The sequence below is a fragment of the Pinus tabuliformis genome, chromosome 1_2 (assembly GCF_031772625.1).
Source record: "Pinus tabuliformis cultivar Carrire ecotype Pingquan chromosome 1_2, CPIR1, whole genome shotgun sequence".
NCBI classification, from domain to species: Eukaryota; Viridiplantae; Streptophyta; class Pinopsida; order Pinales; family Pinaceae; genus Pinus; species Pinus tabuliformis.
In genome coordinates, this window is record NC_142298.1 from 1,301,633,914 (window position 1) to 1,301,657,034 (window position 23,121).

Genomic DNA, 23,121 nt, shown 5'->3' on the forward strand with positions numbered 1-23,121 from the left:
GAGTCTAAGTGAGTCTAGTCTACGTCTGCTCCAGGTACAGTGAGACCCGTCCTTCACCGGCACCTTAGGAAAGAATCTTAAGATTATGGTCACTAAGGTTACGAACAGTAACAAATACAACTGGGGGAATAGTCTACGATCCGATCTACGTGCAAGTGTAGAGTAACGAAGCTCAATCCCCTTGAAGGCTCCTCGACATGATCAATCTGAGGTTTACCAACAAGTGACCCCAGGCTCCTCGACAATGGTTAATCCGAGGTTTACCGTTTTTAGTACGCGCAAATCTTCTATCTTTCCAAATGAGACAGACTTGATTGTCTCAAAGGTTCAGACATGATCTCGTGATTGACTCCCTTAAGAGTAGCTTCCCAGATTAAATCAATTACAATTGGATATATCTACTTGTTTGTTTTAACTATCTTGGAGAGTTAATTACTCCCTACTCCAAGATACTAGCCTAAGTTATATTGGTGATAAGAGCCCTAGAAATAAAAAAGATTGCTAGATCAATTTTAATTAAGCGTTACTTTTATGGGTTGTTTCTTAAGTCAATAGGTATGGAAATGAAACTTTGATGGTGTGAAGACTCGACTCCAAAAACACTAAAAATGCACCTAAAATGATAAACAATTCGTTTTTCCTTCAATGAATTTCTAGCTAAAAGAAAGAGTTGAGAATGCAATTCTTTTAAGAAACAAATCCTTCTTTCAACATAGAAATGAAAAGAAAATCCTTTTGTCTTTTTCAATAAGAACTCAAAATGAGACTACTAATTAAAGCTCACAAAAAATTCCTTTTCTTTTTCAACACTCAAAAACTACAAAAACAATTTTCTTTCAAAAGAGATTCTACAATTTCTAGAAAACACTCAAAACTAAAAAACTAATTTTGAGATCTAAAAACTTGAAAAACCTAATGTATAAAAGCTTCAAATCTTTTTGAGGATGTTTTACTTAGTTATTCAGGAAACTAAGGATTCATTCGTTCAGAAAAACAAATTAATAAAAAAACATCCAAATGTGTTTTCTTTTATAAAATTGAAATTCAAAACTTATAAGCAAGTTTGTTCAAAGATTTGCAAAGAGAAAACGAAATCTATTTCTCACCAAGGACAGATTTCATAAACCAGTCAGACTCATCAAGAAGACAAAAGAGTCCAGGGTAATCTAAGGCTTCTTAGGCTTCTAATCTCTGAGTCACTACAAAGACCAAGTGAAAACCAATCCAGGCATGCAAAACTTCTAGAAAATCATCTAAAACAAAAATACCAATGGAACTTAGTTGCAAGAGATTTTTGACAGAACACATGCATATCTGGGTAGACAATAAAGTCGTAAATAAAAACTAAAATTAATTGGAAGAAAACATTTTAAGTTTTTCAAAAATTTAGCAGGGTCTGCAGGCTTCCAGTAGAAGCAGATGCGGTACCGCTCTGTGTACTAAAGGAAAAGTGAGGGGAGGTCCGCATTGTCTGTAAAAAGAAAGTGCGGTTCCCTGTAAACTTTGGAAAAAAACAAAAATTAATCCAGATCCTAAAAACTACCCAATCCCACACACATCAAGCAAAAATCATAAAATATAACAAGTTTCTCAAGTCAAAGAAAAATGAAAAGCAAAAACCAAATTCAGTTCCCCAGCGGAGTCGCCAATTTGTTGGCCGGATAAATCGATCTTGTGAACAAGGTCGATCTCCCTAGTATCAAAAGATATCTAGCAACAAATAGGACAAGCAAATCCACCTTTCTCTAAACATATTGCGATTCATTAATAAAAACTAAAGAGGTGTTTTAGAACCTACCTTGAGTCCAATGCTAGTTTGTGGTAGCCATGCTTCAACCATCCAAAAGAGTTTCCTTTTGAGAACCTGCAATCACAAACAAGCACACATCAAATAAAACCTGCATATCTAATATAATAAATCATGTTCATCATGGTGATCAAGGAATCCATAAAACACAGCTTATTGAGAAAAATAAACTTGATTGTATTAAATTTGAAAATAGAAGAACTTTACAACCTTTGGTGCCTTGATGTTGTACAAGCTCCTCCCAGGGTCCGAAACAGGAATCTCCTCTACTTTGACAAGCCTCACACTCTTCCAAATGGGATCAAAGAGGTATGTAATATTTCCTCACAAAAGCTCAATTAGGAAGACTAAGTTCCAGCAACATTTCACCTCAAAAATATTCAGCTTTCAACCTCTTCAGTAACCAACCCAATGCTTCATTTTATAGTGCAAAGGAAGGAGGTTATAGGTCCACCTATGAAGGGATAGAGTCCTCCTTCAAAGGGATAAGCTCCTCACATCAAGGGGTTAGCTCCTTAAGGTATGGGATGCATGAACCTTAAAGGAACGAACTTGCCACCTCATGATTCCTTCCAGAAGCTTCTAGAAATTACTCAAAGTGAGTTTTTAAGAATGTACTTGCACCTTTTTGACTTTTACACGGGTCCACACCCATTACACATAAACAGAGTGGTCAGGTACGCAGGGGACATGACCTTTAGATGCGGGACCGCAGGTAATGCTAAGAGAAAGTGCGGAACCAGAGTTTTATAGAATTTTGAGGGCTTTCTCTTATTTTCAAGGCTTGACATGAAGAACTGAGGTTTAAGACTTGAAAAGGAGGAAAGTATGAGTGGTGATAGACTCACACAGATTGCAGAATGTCAAGGTGATAATTTTTGTGCAACACAACTAGCTCCTCCTATGGAATGGCCAACTCTGGGACCATTCGGCATGCCTCCTCAACGACCTGCATAATCTGCTTGCTCTGATTGGTCGCCTTGGTCTCAACGGTGATGGAAGCATCTCTCTGTAGGGCCATCGATTCATTATTGATCCGTTGTTCACTGATTACCTGGAGGGCACGGTGCTCATGGGCCCTAAGTTGTGCTATTACTCCATCCTGCAAGAGGTGGAGTGTTTCACGCAGGAGCGCTGCTAGGTTCAACCCTACTCCCTTTAGGGTGCTGACAGTGGGCCTGTTAGACTCATTCTCTGTGTTCAATGCTCCATCCAGGAGCACAATCACACTGGAAGCCTTCATGCACAGCATATCGGTAGCCTCTAAAGTGCCGATAGCTAGGTTGGTAGACACTGTGCCAGCCTGCAATGCACAGGTCTGCAATTCTTGCAACCCTATCTGGATAGCCCCTAGGATGATCTGCTACTGCTGCTCAAATTGTTGCAGGGCCTTTGTTGGGCATGGAATCCCCCCAAGGCATGTTTTGGGGCTCAAAGCCCAAGCTTTGACCCAATATTGTTGTAAAGACTCTGTGAATTGCGAGCGCGGAGTGCGAAATGTATGATAGAGTCACAGGGTTGTCAGCCCTAGTTTTGTAATGTAATTTTGACCTACCCATGGTCTGCGGATCATGGGATTGTATAAATAGAGCGAGGCTCTAAGTGTAAAAGATAAATAATAGGAAGAAGGAATAATCAAGAAGAGAATATCAAGTCTAAGTGATTAAGTAGGTCTTGGGTTGTAGAGTAGGAGAAGGTTTTGCAGCTAAGTGCACAGAGGCCTAGTAGTCTGTAGTTGAGTGCGCATACCCCTACAGCTGAGTGCGCAGGGCAGAGTCAAGTTTGTAACCAAAGAAGAGATTAATAAAGAAAAGTTTTGTTACCAAGTCATGTATATGTTCTTGGATTAATGCATGTTTGATGTAAATCACAAATATACTGTCTATTTACTGTGCACACCTATATGAATGGTTTTTGTTGATAAGTATAACTTAAAGCATGCAAGTAGATTAAAATAATCAACTAACATTGGAATACTAGTAAGGAATTGGGTAATAACAACGTTCGGCCCCCGAGTAGGGCTGCGAGAAGGCAACATCTTAGGCAGCGAGGTAAGGGAAAGTGCGTGTAGCGACGTGTGCGCAGGGTCGAACCGCGGACCTCTTGAACTCATTAGACATCTCCAGGGTGTAGAAACTTAGTTATAGCACCCGCCCATACTACTTTAGGTGAGACCTAAGTCCGCGCTCTGTAGAATGTTGTCCCAATAAGCCAACAAATGGTTCCATTGCCGGGATAAGGATCTACATAAGAGATGCCTGATGTCATGTCACTAGAATCCTACAAAGAAAGAAATTAAAGGGTGGTTGGACAGAAAGATTCATGTGTTCGCAGCACAGGAAAATAGGAATCCATGAGTATCAAAGGAACAGTGGTTAGAGCACTACTTATATATAGAAATCCACAAAATTTTCTTTGCATCCTTCCCTTATGAGTTGTACGAGTGGATCGCGAAGCTAGCAAACAATTAATGAAGGTGTAGGCTTGACAAACATATTGTGTGGACTCGAGAGTTGGTGCACAAACTAGAAGCATCAAGAGATAAGATCACGTGCACTGTGGACCATTGGCTCGATCGAATTATAAGAGGGTTTATCACTAAGTTCACAGTAGATACATCAGTCATCTACAATGAGGCAGAATGACGCTTCCTCAAAGGACCGTGAGGTAAGTACATTAAATCTTTGAACACTTTGATTAAAATGCTACTGTGTGAAAAGTGGGTTATGCGAATAAATTGATGATTGGGGCTATGCAAAATGGGAGGATATACCGGAATGAAGATAGTGAAGAATTAGAGACTAGTCCCTTGATTTCACCTCCACGAGAAAGCGTGGAAGAGCTCGTGAAAGTTTCACCGAGAAGTGCGAGCAGTCTGATAAGGTAGTGAATTTCGCGAATACCACCCCCACCTACACCACCACTAGTTTCACCATCTTCACCCCCATCTTCATCACACCATCTTCGCCACCACCACAGTTCAATATGGTGAGTGCAATAAAGTTGTCGGTATTTAGAGGAGTAGGGAATGAATATTCAGACCAATTTTGGTTCTTAGTAAAGGCTATATGGGAAGCGCAAGGAGTCACGGATGATAATATCAAGAAGGCAATACTGGTTAGCACCTTATAGGATCACACACTGACATGGTACATTAAGAATTCCAATGAAAATCCAAACGTAGGCATCACGGATATCCAAGCTACGCTAAACAGGGAATTTAGTAGGCCAAAATTAGAGACACAGTCGATTATTAGATTTAAGGAAATTGTGATGCTTCTAGGTGAGACCCCCTGGGAGCTGGATCAGAGACTGAAGTGTATGATTTGTGAAGCTAACATGACCTTGACGAATGGGAAACACCGCGCATGGTTTGTAGCGTCACTAATGCCACATCTAAGGAACACGTTATCACAATAGAACCTATCAACTCAGGCCAAGGCTTTGGAGAACGCAATGAGACTGCATGAGACCCTGATACAGGATCCTAATTTGGAAGTCCAAAAGATCCATGTGCAATTGAAGAACTTGTGTCTTGAGATGCAGAGCTTGAAACAAGATAGGACAGCTTGCTCAGAAGTGTGCAAGGACATATGATGCATAAAGTGCAAAGGCTAGGGACATGACAAGGACCATTGTCCAGTCTTTGCAAATTACCTGGTGGGAGGAGGGCCAATGCCATTGAGACTAGAGGCACAAGGAGGACTAAGCACAATGCTTGCATTATGGTGCACGATTTGTCAGATAGGAGGGAAGCATGCTACATATAACTATCATCTATTACAGAAGTATATGCAGATGTCCCAATAGTTGTTCTATAATTTCTGCAGGTCAGTAGGCCATGATGAGCGTACTTGTAGAAGTTATGAACTGATGATGGATCAGACTCCTACCTACAGAGTTCAGACTGAAACACGAGCCCTCGATCAAAATGCAGGGATGGCGTGCACTGGGTTTCAGGGGCACGGACGAGGTTGAGGTGGAATGGGACCAGGAAGGGGTCATGGACAGCTGATCTGTTACAATTTCCGAGGACCAGGGCATTATGCCCGCAATTGTACAAATCCAACGAGGGCATCATGTTTATATTTTACCTAGTTTGTTCATGAGATAGAGGACTGCCCCACACTAATAGCAAGGTTTCACGATAAAGGAACACTCAAACCTCCCCTGACTCATAACCTGCAGATGATGAGGTTTGAGCCGCATGAGGAGGACCCGAATGTAAACATTGTGCTCCGAAGTGGTATCACGATAGGAGATGACAAGGGCAAGAAGCCTGAAGAGAGTGCCTGGGTTCACAAGGCTCCAACAAAGGAACCAGAGTTCGATTTGGAGTGCATGAAGGAGACATTCATGGAAGCTAAGAAGAGCTTCACAGAGGCCTCCACTTCATGTATTAAAGACCAACTAGCACCAGAGATGGACCCATCAATGCTCACTACCTTTCTAGATACATGCATGAAGATGCTGCGTGACAACAAAGCGGTGAAAGGGCTGCAAGAACTCATCACTAGATGTACGGGACCTGGAGAACCGTGCGTAGTTCGGAAGCTTGGAAAACAACACGAACAAGAAGGGAGATGAGATTGACTCCAAAAATCATGGAATATGAAATGGATCAAGTGATTTTGGATCTAGGATCGGACGCGAATGTTTTTCCAAAGCAGACATGGGAGCTGATTTGAATCGGATCCTTAAACACTCTTAAAAGTTTCCTGAACTCTGTAAAACTCATGCCGAAGTTTCAAAATCTTATGGATGATGAGCTTATCAGAAATAATCTCTAAACAGTGGCAATTTGTGGTCAGCATGGAGCAACAAGGACCCTCGGTCAAAGAGCGTAGATCGTTGGCCCATGGTAACCGCGCGCTGGCACAAATTGACGAATGGGAGGTCCAATCCAGAAACAGGGGTAATTTATGATAAAGTGTTAATTGTGTATCATAGGGCATACCCCTTAGTGAAGGAAAGACCCTAAGCGCTCGGTCCCAAGAAAAGAATAAAACCATAAACAAATCATCGATTCCGTCAGAAGGCGGGTCCCACACTAAAACTGGCAGGATATCGGAAGGGCTTCAAGCGGTAAGCGGGTTCAACCGAGTCCTGCCTGATGCCACATGCTGGGTGACACACATCCAACGGATGAGAGAGAAAACCGCTCACATCAGATGGGTAAATGGCATGCTACTTACCCACCCGATATGGACAGAGACTATAGGATCTGGAGGCTCCAGATCAACGACGGAGGATTGATCCGATGGGAAAATAGGCTGAGTCGCATAATATTTGAGATTCGACATGACCGATGAGTTGGCAGAGGAATTAGTTTCATGAGTAATCTTGGAAGCAATAGAAATAACAACCATTCAAAGAAAACTGACACTCAGTTCATGAGGAAACATGTGGCTACCTCTTTGTGAAGCGTTACATAATGATGATGACGCAGAGCAGGGGAATTCAAGCGGACAGAGGCAGGAGATCCAGAGATCCAGGAGATGGAAACGAATAGTCAAGAAGTGGATTGGCTTGAAGCCACAAACAGATAGAGAATAGAGAGAGAGGTAGAGAGAGAGGAAGTAGAAAGTCGAGAGGCCAAAGAGAAGTGAATTGTAGAGAACAGAGAAGAAGCCAAGCTGACCTGCAGAGCAAAGGCAGTATCGAGCCAGACAGAGACAGATAGAGGCCGAGAGTCTGTGAACTCTAGAGAAGGCTTGAGAGGTTCAAGCTAACTCATTTGAGCAAACCTGTTAGGTATTGAGCCTCAGATTGGACTCATACCACTATGACCAGTTGAGGTCAAGATTCGGTAAGGGGAGTTTGTGTACTCTAGAGTCTTGGAGAGTCCAATTAAAATCCTACTGATCATCCTCTATTGAATGAGACTCAAATTGAGCTCATTATTGTAAAAAATCTTCTTTTTAAAACACAATAGAAAGGCCACCACTAAAGGCTGGACTAGGAGACGTAGACCAGGAGAATTGGGTAAACTCCATATTAAACTTGTTGCATTTATGTGTTTTCTTATTGTGTTTCTATTACTGCTTCAGTGTTTGTGTATTTCGCAATCTTATCGATCTGTTGCTTAAAATAACATAGGCACACCCCAACACATGAGTCTGTAATACCTTCATTAATTATTTGAGATCATTCATGAGTGATTTTAGATCAAGTGGTGTCAGAGATCTAGGTTGTTAAGGTTAGCCAAGCTTGTGCTAGATTTTGTTGTTGAATGCTAACTAGGTCAAAGCTTAAATTAGGGGAAGAAGAGTTGGTTGAAGCTAACCTAGAAATTGGAAGAGTCTATCCTAAGAAGAAAATGTCAGAAGAGAGTTCCTTGGGATCAGACTCCCAGTTCATAGATAGTTTCCTAGCCATGAGGTCCATGGTATAGGAAATGTATAGGGAGTTTAAGAAAGGTAAAGATGCAGATTCCTCACACTCCAAAGATAAAGGAGAAGAAGAATCTCTCCTCCATGACCACTCCAAAGGAAAAGGGAAAGAAGAAAACTTTCTCACCCCTCCTAATAGCCCTGAAAATAAGAAGAGGACATCTTTGATTAAATTAAATGTTAAATTTGATTTGCCTATCTATGATGGAGAGTTGAATTCAGAGAAGCTGGATAATTGGATTAGATAGATTGACATGTATTGTAGGGTGCAGAATATTGACTCAAATAGAAGTAAGATTCAGCTGGCTAGCCTATGCCTTGGAGGAACTACCTTGGTATGGTAGGAAGGTCGAACAGAAGCTGACATGAAGAAGCATGGTAAAATTCTATCTGTCTGGAGTGAATTTTTTTCTGCAATTAAAAAGCAATTCTATCCACTAGCTTATATGCAACAAGCCATGATGAGCTGGAAAACTCTTCGACAATTGAAAGGGCGAAGTGTACAAGGTTATACTCAAGAATTTAGAAAAAGAGCCTTGATTCTAGGCATTTATTTAGACTCACCTAAAACTCTACTGAAGTATATAGGTGGTCTACACAGTTATTTAAGGCATACTATTCTCATGTTTAACCCTACTAGCATGGATGAGGTCTCCGTTCAAGCTACCTATTTAGAGGCTAGAGGCAAGAATGTGGTCCCAAAAGTTGGGGGATCATCCAAACCCACTGCAAGCAAGAATAGAGAGAAAAGAAAACAGAAATGGAAAGAGAGGAAGACAAACACTGTACAGAAAAGCAAGTCTTCATGCACTCACTGTAAGAAGGATGGGCATGATGATGAACACTGTTGGACTTTGCATATGGAGCTTAAACCTAAGAAGTTCGATGGCAAAAAGAAGAAGACTGCTGCAACTATTCAAAGATATTTGGGGTCAGACTCAGGAGATGAAACAACCATTGCAGCGACCAGTATAAAAGGTAAAAATTTTGAAGCATCTACTAGTATTTCTGCACAATCTACTCATAATGAAGAAAATGAGAGGAAAAGACATGAGCTTTTTCATATTCGAGTTATTTCCAAGCATCAAAAGTTTGATACTTTGTTTGATAGTGGCTCACAAGTAAATTTAATTTTTGAAGCAACTGCAAAGAAGTTGGGATTACTGACTACACCTCACAAGAAGCCATATCCATTAGGTTGGTTATGTGATAAAGCACAACTACAAGTGACTAGACAATGCAAAGATAGGTTTTCTTTTGGGTGAGCATTTGTAGATGAGGTTGAGTTAGATATAGTTCCTTTGGAAATATGTGGAATTGTTTTAGGAAGTCCTTAATTGTATGATAGAAAGGAAAATTTCTATAGAGCAGAAAATAAGTATCAACTCGTTAAAGATGGAATCGAATATATTGTAAGAGCTCAAAAACTCAAAAATAATTATACTCTCATAAACTTAGGGCAGATGAAAAGAATTGTAAATTCATGCAAGAAATTTTTACTGATGGTTGTAAAGGAAAAGAAACCTGATAAAACCAAAATATTTGAGGGCTGTAATGCTAAACAACAAGTTGATTTAGAAAAAGTTGTTTCAGAATATGATATACTATTCCAAGAACCTAAAAGTCTACCACCCCAAAAGGAAATAGTACATTATATTAATTTGCAGCAAGATGCTCCATTACTTAACATCGAAATGTACAGGTTGTCCGCTTTAGAGAATGCAGAAATCAAGAAGCAGGTACAGGAACTACTCGAGAAAGGGTTCATCAGACCTAGTACATCACCATGTGGGTCTCCAATTGTCTTGGTGAGAAAGAAAGATAGCTCATGGAGAATGTGCATTGATTACCGAGCACTAAATAAGATAACGATCATTAATCGTTATCCCCTTCCTCGCATAGATGATCTACTGGATCAGTTGAAAGAAGTTGTTTATTTTTCTAGGTTGGACTTGCTTAGTGGCTATCATCAGGTCAGATTTGCAGAGCAAGATGCATGGAAGACGATTTCAAAACAAAGCAGGGATTGTATGAGTGGCTAGTTATTCCTTTTGGCTTAACTAATGCTCCTGCTACTTTCATGAGAGTAATGAATGATGTACTCAGACCGTTTACCGATGATTTTGTAATCGTGTATTTGGATGACATTCTTATATTTAGTAAAACATGGGAAGAACATTTAAAGCATGTCAAGTAGACTCTAGATGTTTTAAAAAGAGAAAAACTTTATGTTAAACTCTCAAAATGTGAATTTTGTAAAACATATTTGAATTATTTGGGTCATATAGTAGGGGTGGTGAATTGAAGATAGATCCCTCTAAGGTTGCAGTCATTGTAAACTGGCCTAAACCCAAATCTGCTACTAAAGTTAGAAGCTTCTTAGGGGAAGCACAATATTGGAGAAAGTTTATTGCTAACTTTTCCTTAATTGCATCACCTTTACATGCTTTGATAGGATTGAACAAGGTGTTTCAGTGGGGAGGCATCGACACCTTGAAAGAAAAGATTAGTACAACACTAGTACTAGCATTGCCTGATCTTCAAAGACCATTTGAGATTGAAACAAATGCCAGTGACTATGCCATGGGAACAGTGTCGATGCAGCATGGTAAACCCATATGTTATCATTCTGAGACATTTAATTCTATAGTAGTTAAGTATCCTACATATGATAAAGAATTGTATGCAATAGTACAGAGTGTGAAAAAGTGGAAACATTACTTAATGGGCAAAGAGATAGTTATACATACTAATCATCAACCACTTCAATATCTACACTCCCAAACTAAGTTGCAACAATCAAGACACTTAGATGGATAGGTTTCCTACAACAGTTTCATTTAGTCATCAGATATAAAAAGGTCATACACAATAAAGTGGCAGATATGTTATCTAGACCAATTATAAATGCATCTACTATACTTAAGCATAATTCAGTATTGCATGAAAGCTACATTGAACAATATGCTCAAGATATAGATTTTAAAGATGTATATGTAACTTTGAGTCAAGGCAAAAAGGTAGAAGAATTGGATTATCATGTTAAGGACCAACTCTTGTATCAATTGGGAAAGTTATGCATTCCACAAACTAAAAGAGTAAAGATAATTCAAGAAGCACACACTTCTCTAATATCAGGTCACTTTGGTGTAAGTAAAACAGTTGCACAGTTGCAAAGAATTTTTTATTGGCCTAAAATGAATGAGACAGTTTCTAGGTATGTAAGAGGGTGTACTATGTGTGCAAAAAGCAAGCCCAGCAATAGAAAACTAGGCTTGTACACTCCACTACCAGTACCTTCTCATCCTTGGGAAAGTGTTTCCACAGACTTTGTTGGTGGACTGCCGAAATCTAGAAAAGGTTATGACTATCTATATGTTGTTGTGGATAGGTTTAGTAAAATGTGTATTCTAATACCATGTAACAAACATATTACAGCTGAACAAACAGCAAAGTTGTTCTTCCAACATGTATGGGTTCATTTTGGATTATCCACTTCCATTGCATCTGATCAAGATTCCCGATTTGTTGGGAAGTTTTGGTCAAGTATGTGGGAACTGATGGACACCAAACTAAAGAAGAGCACAACCTTTTGTCCACAAACATATGGCCAAACAGAAGCAGTCAACAAGACAGTGATCCAGCTGCTCAGAGGCTATTTCAGCAAGCATCCTAAGCTTTGGGATGAACATTTATGTTATGTGCAACATGCTTACAACCAAGATAAACATTCTTCTACACAAAGATCTCCTTTTGAGACCTGTTTCGATTTCGCACCAAGGTCTCCCTTGGATTTTTTCTTTGGTAAAGACATAACAATTGATGGACACAGTGATGTGGACAAAGCAACCAGGTTGATTGAATAAATCCAAGAGATTCACCAAGTAGTACAGGAACAGCTGGAAAGGAGCCAAGCCAAGTACATGGCAAGCATTGGATGGAGCATAGTTTCCAAGTTGGTGATCAAGTCTGGCTATATATCAGCAAAGACAGAATGCAGGGTGAAGGTAAGAAATTAAAGCCAATAAGGTATGGACCTTTTGAGAAAATTGGTGAGAATTCTTTTCACCTTGATTTACCAGCTTACATGCACATCTACTCAATCGTTAATGTAGACAGCTTGAGACTATTTGAACCTTCATTAATTGAAGATCCTAAAGAGCAGAGTCAATTTACTTCTATTAATGATATGTTACCTAAATATCTCAATGAATTGTAGGAAGACACAGTTCTGGACAGGAAGGTGAGGACGACACGCAGGGGAGATGTTGAGTACCTCAGGATTGGACTCAAGGGTTCAAAGCCAAGCAGTGCAAAATGGATAGAGATTGGACAAATGAGACAGCAATACCCTCACTTGGTTGATGCTTGAAAGAAAACCAACTTTTGGTGGTCCAAAAGCTTTTTAAGTGGGAAGGCCGTGATCTGAATCAGATCCTTAAACACTCTTAAAAGTTTCCTGAACTCTGTAAAACTCATGCCGAAGTTTCAAAATCTTATGGATGATGAGCTTATCAGAAATAACCTCTAAACAATGGAAATTTGTGGTCAGCACGGAGCAATGAGAACCCTCGGTCAAAGCGTGCAGACCGTTGGCCCATGGTAACTGCACGCTAGCACAAATCGACGAACAGGAGGTCCAATCCAGAAATAGGGGTAGTTTTTGATACGTGATTAGGGCATCGCCCTTAGTGAAGGAAAGCCCCTAAGCGCTCAGTCCCGAGAAAAGAATAAAATCATACAAAAATCGTTGATTCTGTCAGAAGGCATGTCCCACACTAAAACTGATAGGATATCAGAAGGGCTTCAAGCAGTAAGCGGGTTCAACCGAGTCAATGGCATGCTACTTACCTGCCTGATATGGATGGAGACCATAGGATCTGGAGGCTCCAGATCAACGACGGAGGAACGATCAAATGGATGACTAGATTCGACAGGAAAATAAGCTAAGTCGCATAATATTTGAGATCCGGCATGACCGATATGTTGGCATAGGAATTAGTTTCGCGGGCAATCTTGGAAGCAACGGAAATAATAACCGTTCAAAGAAAGCTGACACTCAGTTCATGAGGAAACAGGTGGCCACCTCTCTGTGAAGCGTTACACAGTGATGATGACACAAAGTAGGGGAATTCAAGCGGACAGAGGCAGGAGATCCAGAGAGCCAGGAGACAGAAACGAACAGTCAGGAAGCAGATTGTCTTTAAGCCATAAATAGACAGAGAACAGAGAGAGAGGCAGAGAGAGAGGAAGCAATAAGCCAAGAGGCTAGAGAGAAGTGAATTGCAGAGAATAGAGAAGAAGCTGATCTAACCTGCAGAGCAAAGGTAGTATCGAGCCAGACAGAGACAGAGAGAGTCCAAGAGTTTGTGAACTCTAGAGAAGGCTTGAGAGGTTCAAGCTAACTACTCTAAGCAAACCTGTTAGGTTTTGAGTCTTAGATTGGACTCATACCACTATGACCAATTGAGGTTGAGATTTAGTAAGGGGAGTCTATGTACTCTAGAGTCTTGGGGAATCCAAATACAATCCTACTGATCATCCTCTATTGAATGAGACTCAAATTGAGCTCATTATTATAAAAAATCTTCTTTTTAAGACACACTAGAAAGGCCACCACTGAACGTTGGACCAGGAGACGTAGCCCAGGAGGATTGAGTGAACTCCTTATTAAACTTGTTGTGTTTATGTGTTTTCTTATTGTGTTTCTCTTACTGCTTCAGTGTCTGTGTATTTCGCAATCTTATTGATCTGTTGTTTAAAATAACATAGGCACACCCCAGCACATGAGTCTGTAATACCTTCAGTAATTCTCTGAGATCATTCACAAGTGATTTCAGTTCAGGAGCGCATGGGAAGGCCTGCATTGCAATGGTCTCCTATTCAATTGAGAATAGCAAACCAACAAAAGATCCTACCGATAGGAAGATTGCAGGGAATAATGGTAGATATCGAAGGTGTGAGCGCTTACAGATTTTGAAGTGATAGAGATTGTTGATGAAAACAATCCCTATCCCATGCTAATAACAATATATTGGGCCAATGACATGAATGGAGTGATAAATCTAAAGAAGCGCAAAATTATTTTTGAGAAAAATTCATTGCACGTAGTGGTACCTCTAGACCCTATGGTAGGATTGCGCTACACAGAGTCGATGTGCGATTGCGATAGTGACGATGATCTAGATTGTATCTAAAAGATAACCACGTGAGAGCAGGATTGGGTAAATCCAATGGCGGATGGCAGGATTTCATGGGAGCATGGAAGCTCCTGCACCTCCGATTCAGACGAGGAGATAGAAAGATGGCAGAACCAGTTACATGAGGTAACCGCGCTCAACTGCAACATGATGATAATGTCACTATGCTGTGTAGCAACAAAGTCAAGAGATCTGCCTATGTATGATGAACTAACCATGGTAGATGATTTCCTAAATAAATTTCAAAGAGAAGTATCGGAACAACAACGTTTCGATGCTCTGAAGTGGGCATTGTGCGCTACGCACTCAATGTGTTGGGGTACGCACCAGCATAATTTTGAGGACTGGCGGGAATGTAGAAGAATGATGCTCATACGGTTTGGAAAGCCTCAGAAATGGATGAAAGCTAGATATGATGGATGAAACAGCCTGCGCACCCATCTCTCTAGATGGGTACAGGCGCATGGTACGCAACATGCAAGAACACACACCGTCCTCGTGATAGGAAACATGACCAACAAGCAGGAGCAGGCAAGACAAGGGCATGAATGATGAAGTATGATAAGACCAAGTGTGCCAAAGATTATCCACGTGGAAGCCTTTGACAAGTGTGTGAAGTACTGAACTTGGTCCACCATGTGAGAAGCATTGATTGGGACCTGCGCGTACCAGCAGTTCTATGGGCTTATAAGACCATGTGCAAAACCCTGACCGCGCGAGCACTTCGGAAGCTGAAGTATGAAGCAAAGGCTGTAATCCCTATGGACCATCCAAAGCCTGTTCCGTGCATAGCAACACCCGTATATACGATGGTTCACAAAGCCCAGAAAGAAGGGATCACACAACAGCAAGAAACAAAACACATTGGACTTGAGGAAGAAATATGATGGGGAAAGTTTAGACTCCGCGAACTTGAAAAAGAAAGGGTATGATTAAGGAAGAAAATCACTTTGATGGACGCAGAGGTCATGAAGCTAGAGGACGAGATAAAGGAAGCATTTCTCAACGAAAAACCTAGGATGGTCAGGCGAGGTGCGTACGATCATACTGACAAGTTTGAGAACTATTATTGTGAATTGGTTAGTCTGCTACCTTGGCTGGGACCACATATCGCCAAGTGTAGTGACCAAGGTAGCGCATTGCAAGTGGTGAAGTGCGCGATGACGACCACAAAAATAGAAGGGGGGGATTTTCTGCGAATCATGGTGGAGGACGGTATGGAGCTCCACACGGGTGGTGCAACCACCTGACTAGTCACGAGAAGGATAGTCTTAGTGCTCCAGGTAGTTGGAAGGGAGCGTGGGACTATAAACTATTTTGCCCAAGAGATGTGCGATATTGGGGATGCATGCAAAAGTAGAAAGTCACAAGGTCCATGACTGCATACAGGGGGCTGCACTGCCACACGGGTTGGCCAGAAAATGATCATTGAGGTCACTTTTCATGATGGGATGTGTGACTCGAGGCCAAATGGAGTGGATCTTAGGCATTTAAGACGTGATTTATGGACACAATTTGGGAAAATCTGCTACCAAGAAAGCATTAATGGACCGGAATTGGGGGGAACGGTTGAATTTGAATTCAAAAGGCACTATAAAACACAAAGGGCTACCCAGAAAACAACACTTGGTCATTTGAGAATTGAGCGATTGAGCAGCCTTGATCATTGTGAGTCGAGTGTTGATTGAGCCCCTTAATTCAATGACAACAACTAAGGAAGGTTTAGGAATAGAAGAGGTAACTATTGGTGAGGCCACACAGGCCCTAACTATGGAAGACATTCTAGAAGGAGTTGGGGTTGTGGCAAAAATCCCCAAATCACCGCGTACACCAAGGCCCAAGAAGGATAAACAAGCAATGGCCCCCTTACGCGTGTCCCCGAGGAACCCACTGTGTAGCAAACTATCAATGGTAGAGAAGGGGAAAGTTGTCACGATAGAAACATATGAGGTAGAAGAAGATTTGTAGGCCCTTATCATCGCTAAGGAAGAAGACGAAGGCATGGAGGAGGATATTCAACCTACACACTCTATGGCAAAGCTACCCGCATATGTCCCTCTGCAGAAAGGGAAGACCAAAGTGCCAAAGGACCTGGATGAAACCAAGAGTTCACTCTAGACCCCGCTCCTCCCAGACGACATTGTATTTGAAGGCACACACCTGGGCTGAGTGCCAACCATGAAGTTTGAATATTGTGACCTCACCGACTGCAAGAAGTTCCCTCACCTAGAGACCGGGAACCTCATGAAGCAGAACATTGTGGGGGTGGTGACAATGTTAGAGCCACGAAAGTGGCTGTGTGGTGTGGAAAAGGCTGGGCTACTGAACTTACTATGGGTGTTGCATTTCCACCGCGTGTCAATCACCATTTTTGTCATCAAGTAGCTGGTTTGTCTGGTGCATGATGGGTATCTATGGCTGGAGGAGCCTATCCCCATCACGACAGACCTAATTCACTGCATTTCCCAACTCCCTTACAAAGGAAAGGACCCCGCGACCATAGCCAAAGGAAAGGGAAGTGATTTGGCCCTTGCGGAGGCCATGAAGATGAAGTACAAATGGAGAAGAAGAAGAGGGGCTACGCCATCTCTAGTATCAAGGACAAAGCGGTACACGTAGCAACCCAAATCTTGGCTGGCAAAGTTATGCAAAAGTGCCACACCAACGAGGTACTAGAGCCAATGGTCGCATTGACCGAGTAGTGCGGGGAAGGGGTCCAGTTTAACAGGTCTAAATTCCTCTATGCATAATTTTTGAAAAATTGTCGCAAAGCCCAGGAGCATGGTAAAACCTTCCACTATGTGTGGTTGTTGCTATCCATAGTGCTCGTAGCAGGGGAATTTCTAGAGGATAGTCAATTCCCCAGCAGCGACAGAGAATTACTGGAGGCCACAAAGTACGCCTCGCTCTGGGCCACGAAGGACATGAAAAGGATACACGATAGAAATATATTCTGGGTGCTCATGGAGATGAACATCTAGATGTGGATCAATGGGAAGCTGCGCTTATCACCCATGGTGTACAACAGTCTACAGATTTTTGCAGATTTTAAGGTTTATATGCACAAACTTCTTTATCAATGCGCGCAAGGATCCAGAGAAGTAGTGAACAAAGCTACCTTTTTTAGTCACTAATGACGCCATTTTCACTAATTTGGAGGCATGGTCCCCGGAATGGTGCGCCACAAATCTTTCCCAACTCGAGAGCAGCAGTGCAGAAGAAGAAGGATGATGCCAAGATGTGCATCACACAGTTGGCCGAGAAAAGGTGGAAGGAAACAACAACAACTGAGGTACAGGTAGCATGGGAAGCACAGAAAGCCGCTGAGCAGAAAAAGTTTGTAGAAGTAGCAATAACAACACAGGAGGCAGAGGAAGCAACCATGAAGGCAGACGAGGGCCAAGCACTTCCCCCATAGGTGCAGAAGGCAGAGGAAGCAGGAACAGTAGACGAGAGTGCAAACCTAGGGACTGCACTCACACAGTTGAAGCGCCCACATATAACAGAACGAGCAGGGTCAAGGAAGAAGGTCAAGGCATAGAAATTGGCCATTGACCCGATCACCCTAACCGAGGGTGATCGGTATGGCATTGGTGAAACGGTGTGCGATGTCACAAACAAGGCCCTTCAGGATTTCATGCAAGAGCACCAGACTGTGTTGGGTGCCCTCAGGGCCCAGTTGCAGGAGTTACAAGTGCACCCCCCTTAGGTGGGTACCCTTTCAACCCACCTCGTAGTAGGATCCTCAGCAGCAGAGCAGATGTTGTGCGCATGGATGGAAAACACAATAGTGTTGCCCGAAGGGGCCCTAGTAGTAGTGAATGAGGCCGATAGATTTTCAATTAGTATGATGAAAGGCCTTGCCCTTAATCTAGATGCCCTTCCACATGAGACACTGTATCTGCTACAGGATGGGATAACGACAGATCTACGTGCTAGGGAGAGCCACATTATCCAAGTCCTCAGTGAGAAAAAGATAAACATGGAACAACTCAACTTACAACGCGACGAATTGGTGTCGCAAAATCAACAGTTGGTGCAGGTGGTAAATGACGCTTGCCAAAGCATCCTGTAGCTGGCCATCCCAGTAGAAATATGAGTGGAAGTGCGGAATCACAAGTTAGCTATAGGAGTTCGCAAGGCCAGGGAAGAAATGACTAAGGTTCAGCTAGAGCTGAATCTTCAGATCGCCGAGCTGTGGTTAAAGGCGCAGCCATCCACTCCCTTGGAAGTAAGAGAACAATGCGCTAGCACTATTACAATGGGATTGGAGGAAATTGGAGGTGCAGTGTGAGACTACACCAGCATGTTGGAGGAACCACTTGAGGTTCTCACGATTCTAGAGGGGTAGTGTGAGACTACACCAGCATGTTGGAGGAAGCACTTGAGGTTCTCATGACTCTGTAGGAGGGACCCCAACATACAACACTTAGAAACAGAAGTGTGAGAACTCCAACAAAAATATGAAAGTGTCCGAGGAACTGTGCAGATGGTAGTACTCACCGAGAGGCTTGCGAGGATGCAGCAAGTTAAAGCACTGAAGGAACAAGTGGATGTGTCGCGCCATAAGGAGGCAGTTCTCAAAGCACACGTCCAGCCGTGGATCGATGAGGCCTTCACTATCACAACGAACATCAAAGGAAAGCTCTTGCACATACAGGGGATGCACACATTAATGCAGAGAAGCACCCCAGAATCAAAGGTCTCAGAATAGCAGATGCAACAGATTCAACAAGTAGTAGCTGAGTGCGTTGCTGACCTTAGCACAGTTCGAGAATAGTTGGAGGGACTCCGTGCCAAGATCGTCGTGCCGACAAAGTGACTTGAGGGCAACTCACGATGTTTGTGTTGGGGGCTTGTTAGGCATGGAATCCCCCCAAGGCATGTTTTGGGGCTCAAAGCCCAAGTTTTGACCCAATATTGTTGTAAAGACTCCGAAATTGCGGGCATAGAGCATGAAATGTATGATAGAGTCACAGAGTTGTTCACCCTAGTTTTGTAATGTAATGTCAACCTACCCATATAAATAGAGCGAGGCTCTAAGTGTAAAAGATAACTAATAGGAAGAAGGAAGAAGCAAAAAATAGAAGATCGAGTCTAAGTGACTAAGTAGATCTTGGGTCATAGAGTAGGAGAAGGCTATGCAGCTGAGTGCATAGGGTGGAGTCGAGTCTGTAACAGAAGACGAGATTAATAAAGAAAATTTTTGTTACCAATTCATGTATCTGTTCTTGTATTAATGCATGTTTGATGTAAATCGCAAATATACTACCTATTTACTATGCGCACCAATATGAATGGTTTTTATTGATAAGTATAACTTAAGGCACACAAGTAGGCTAAAATAATCAACTAACATTGGAATACTAGTAAGGAACTGGGTAATAATAGCATTTCACCCCTGAGTAGGGCTACGCGAAGGCAACATCTCAGGCTGCGAGGTAAGGGAAAGTGCGCGTAGCGACATGCATGCAGGGTCAAACCGCGGACCTCTTAAACTCATGATACATCTCCAGGGTGCGAAAACCTGGTTCTACCACCCTCCCATACTACTTCGGCTGAGACCTCAGTCCACACTCCGCGGAATGTTGTTGAAATGGCCAGTAATATCGGGATTTGTTTGGATAAATCACCTCTGAACTTGGATCAGGCCCTAATAAGCCAATAGCCTCCGCGGTGACATCCTTGACTGTGTCACCGATATCATGTAAATTGCCCTCTGTTAATGTGATGGGGTCCAACAAGGTCTTGGTCACCTTTGATTTCTTCTTGGACCTTCCCTTCTCCAGCTCTCTTGGGTGCTTGATGCGGGTGGACGTCTCCTGAGGGTCCGCATCATGCTGTTCTATCTCCTCTTCTATCTCAAGTGAAGGCGACCTTGCACCTTTGTTAGAGCCCCACTCTGCCCCACCTGTCTACTTTCCTTTCTATTGTGTAGCCTTGCGCTCCACCTAGGCCTTATCAACAACCTCCTTTTTCCTCTTATCAGCTAGCTATGCCATAAGCTTGGCTTCCTCCTTCTTCTTCTGTGCGGCGGACTTGCTCCCGCCCATCGCCAAGTCTATGGTAGTGTGCCACTTTGTCAGCCATTGATCAAGCACTGCATCAATGGCATCATCCATTGCTAGATATGACAAGTCGTACCATTTTTGCGTAGGGTTCTTTTGTGGCCAGCAACAACCCCCCTTCTTATTTAGTATTATCACTAATACTAAATAAGTGGGGAACCTTATTCAAAAATTAAAAAAATCGATTAATGCTTGTATTTCCTTTTTTCAATAAAACTTACTATCATAAACTTAGGAGAATACCCTCCAAAAGACTTAAGTTTTATGATAAGTTAGAATAAAATCACTCCTTAAAGCGTGTCGCATCGCAAAAAGGGTAATGGATGCCTTCCTACAAGCAGAATTCTAAGATTGCGAAATCGCGATGCGAAACTATGCACTAAAAACATTCATCGCATCGCATGCCTCAAACATCACTTACGCTGAAATGCCTTAAACCACCGATATGTGGTTGCACATATCACAAATCTCATTTTGCAGAAAACACATTAATGGATGATTGTCATATGCTACGAACTAGCGATATTGCGATTCTGCGATCTGCGATATTGCGAAGGAAATCGCAAAATCACCTTATCACAGATCTTCAGGGCTCGTTGTTCGAAAAATATTTTTCCATAAACCGATGCCCAGTTATGCACGTTAAATGTTAATCAATGAGTTATTTAGCAATCATTAATGAAATATGGTTTTGATCTGATCGAAGAGCCATTTCACGTAAGGTGGTATATTTTATATGTTTTTCGCATTTAAAGCTTTCCCGTCACCTTTTTCTTATCATTATTCTCACCTCATTTGTAAACTGCAGGAGCAAAGAGCAGAGAAGTATACATAGTAGTGTTCAGGATATTATGGGAAAGAAGGGTAAAGCTCCGAGTTCTAAAGATAAAGAAATGACGCCCTTATACACAGACATCACCTGTAACAAAAATGTCGGTATTACTACTTGGGAAGGCACGTACAATCTACTCGAGGAAGAAAATCCCAAAATGATGGAGGTTACAGCTACTGCAGGCTCACACGGGTCTTTTGAGGCATCTATTACAGAATTAGCATGTTCTTTCTTGCACCGGATAGCAGCAAGGCCCAAAATTCTTCCATACACGAACATGGTTAAATGGGTACTAGATAGTGCTGATGTCACAAAGAGACAATTTAAGACTCAGGGTCAAGAACTCACAGAGTCGTTATTTCCACAAAATTTAAGCTTTATATCCTCTAACAAAAAGCAAGCAAGAGGCAAAAATCACACCAGGGAAGCCCTGATTGAGAAACGAGGCAGTTTCCGATGCGCGATTAGTGCCAAGCAAAACCCCTCGAGATGGAAAGCCTCTAATCGCTCAATCGCCTGTAAGCTCGGAAATTTGTAGGAAAAAACGCTAAAGGAAAAAAGTAAAACTTGAACTCTAAAACCAATGGTATTTATCAGAGATATCCTCAAGTGGTATGTAGATATGTACAACAACTGCAAACAAGCTGGAGATAGAAGGCTCAAGAAAGGGCAGAGTCAATAAAAAGGTTAACCAAGTTGAATTGGGATTCTTACTGGGCGTACTTGGTAAAACCACATAGCCAGTGCATGACTCTCAAATGTATCATCAATTCTGCCGAAAAGATGGCGCTAGCACTTGCTGATTCTATTTTCGTAGGACAGCTAAATTCGGAAGTCGGCCAACCAACTCTTCTCAAGCAAATGCTGAACGCTTGCGATTACAAGGAACAGATACACAGATAGTTAGTTGTTAGTTTTAGTTTAATTTTGCTTTATTTTTTCCTAAAATGAGGACGGTCATTTAAACCACATCCTACATTTTTGTAATAAATTATTTTTAGATTTAGTTAGTAGTATTTAAACCCTTCTCATGCATTTAGAGAAGGGTCCTGAAATTTGTCAAAAACTTGTCCTCAGAACATGCACTTTTGCACCCTCTGAGGAGGTTTCGATGAACGAATGGAACAAGATTTATTGATATCTGCATTTAATATATACTACTGATGTTTCACTTTTGTACTCTTAGTGGATGTTGGATTAAGAAGAGATAAATCATTATTTCTTGAAGCTCATGAGTAGAACTAGTTATAAATGGTACTTTTATCTCTTAACTATTTTTGCCTATGCGTTAAAGTGATATTCATGTTCAATTATTTATATATGAATGTGTGAATGCCTGAGTTATCATTTGGCACTTTTGTATGGTGATAGCTATTTATTTATTATTAATATATGAGTAGCTTACTATGCGATATGTTTTTCACAATTGTTTCGTCTAACTTTTTATACGAAATGGTTTATCTTTATTGAATTCTTTTCTCATAGCAGTTGAATGATCTTTATTACCAATTTTTATTTGAAATCATTTTAGATCGCGTAACTGAAAGATTACATCCCATGTTAGTTTAGAATTTAGATATTTCTGTTTATTAGAATACAATTGCATGTTGTTAGATTAGATTTAGAATAAAAGCATTTTACTTAGGAATTATTAGAAAGGAAATATCAATTCTCAACACACACACACATATATTGGGAAACTAGTCCCATATCCCTAGTCGGACCCACTATACCAAACGGAAAAGGAGCTGCTAACCAAGGTCCGGACCAGGTGGGTATCCCCCTTGTTGTAGACCCAATTTTTGGGGCTTCAACATATTTG